This window comes from Halyomorpha halys, unplaced genomic scaffold (assembly GCF_000696795.3).
Source record: "Halyomorpha halys isolate HHAL.00 unplaced genomic scaffold, Hhal_1.1 Scaffold1642.1, whole genome shotgun sequence".
Lineage (NCBI taxonomy): Eukaryota > Metazoa > Arthropoda > Insecta > Hemiptera > Pentatomidae > Halyomorpha > Halyomorpha halys.
This window is the reverse complement of record NW_027111815.1, coordinates 32833-34941: the sequence shown is the minus strand read 5'-3', so window position 1 is coordinate 34941 and position 2109 is coordinate 32833.

The window sequence follows — 2109 nt, the reverse complement described above, 5'->3', positions numbered from 1 at the left end:
ATAAATACGCATTAATATTTCTGTAGTACCCTCTATCGTAATCTTTTAAAATAAGTTTAAATTAACTTTTATCATGTTCCACCTCTGAAAACAACTTATTACATAAATCAGATAGAAATGTAAAACTGAATATTTCCTTATGAGTTAAAGATGGAAAGATTTGTTACAGCAGACATCTTACAAGCTTGAAATCACAAGAACAAAGAATAAACAAGATATGATGAATGAAACCACATCTTAATGCCCAATAAGTGTTATATACCAGAACAGAAGTAACCAGGATTAGTTGTAACTCCCAATAAAGAAGTACTAAGTTACAAGAATGTGTAATCAAACAAGTTAAAGTTATAAGTCTTAAACAATAAACATTCATAATAAAAAATCATTGTTATTAATATATCGATAAAGTATGAATATCCATCCTTCTGTAGTTGGGCTATATTATGGGCTAGAGTTGTGGTTTTTGATATAGTACCTATTCAATTTACGACTTCCTTGAGAAATAAACAAATTATACAAAATATTTTACTGTACACTTTATCATGGGATTCCTTTAAATAATGAAAACAAAAGTACTAAATATTCTATAACTGTCCACACCAGTCAATGTCTAGAACAGTTGTTTATTTCAGAAAGTGAATGAATTTACATGAAATTAATTTCGAGACAAATGGAAGTTGGAAGGTTTTTTTACCTTAACCCAAAACTGAAACAAACAATTGATTAAGATTTACAAAGCATAGTTTTACTTTTTATCCCTTTTCTATCAGTGATTTACATTAAAAGGGGTCTCTGACCTGTATTAGATGTATTTGTCAACTCGCAAATTGTTTTTGAACTAAAAAAAATGTAATTAAGGCCTGGTAATCTATATCAGGCACTAATACTAAAATAATAAACTAATACCTGACTCACAGTGTTGGCGTCTACTCAACCGTTGGCGGAATGAAAGCTTTGTATAACCCTACGTTAACAATTTGTTCTAAGCTATATGTTATTCTAAAATAATAACAGCTCTAGATTATTTTATCAATGATTCTAATAGTAAAAATATCACTAGAAGGCTTCAGATTAATTTAAATAAGCAATTATTTTGAATAAGTATATGGGTCTACTTTTCAGATATGGCGCCCTATGGCCAACGCCAAGTTTCTATAAAACACAATTCAGCTAGCGTCGGTACCCCTGGCCGGCCTGTCTATTTCAGGAGCCACACCAGATTATTTCCTCACAGTGATAGAGCAATTAATTACAATTTTAACACTTTTAATTAAACCAATACCAGTATTTCTAGTTTCTGAAAACATACACTTCTGGAGGAGTTCGGATATACTCCAAACAATACATTTCGATTTAATTATAGAATTATATTTGATTCCAGAATATTATGCAACAGTTACCTCATTACATTTATCAACTTGTAAAGCTAAAAATTTGATCTAGCGCCCTTTCTTTTTTAACTGACTAATACTTTTTTTATTCATTTAGAAAATTTTATCATATGGTCCTACCAGATAACAGAGTGAAATTTATTAATTAATATTTTTACTATTTCGGCGATGTGGAAATACTACAATTTATAAGCTAGATCAGTACAATATGAATTGATCTCTAGAGATACAACTAATAATTCAATTAAAAATTACTAAAATGAAAATAAATTACAAAATAATAATAAAAATTATTAAAAAAAAATAATAATAGTAAAAACAAATGAAAGGACTTTAAAGAGAATAATAATGCTGGAATTTTACAATTAGTGACTTAATATAATATTGAGAACAAAACAAGATGAAACAGAATACGATAAAAAGAAGGATCCAGTAATATCTAAATAAATAATATGTATTACTAAGCACACACAAGCATCGCTAATTCTTATCGTAATAAATAATTATGTTGAGTTAAGAAAAAATAGAGGCAGATATGGTCCTTTGGTGAATCAAAATAAGTTATTGGGAATCATAGAAGTAAGAAAGTACACAGTTTTGTTGTGATTTATTTATTAGTTCTTCTGGTAAGCGATTGAACAGATATGGTACCATATAGATTGAAGTAGGTTTACCAAATAAATTGTTATTGGGTCGTTCGATAAATTGAATTTTTTTT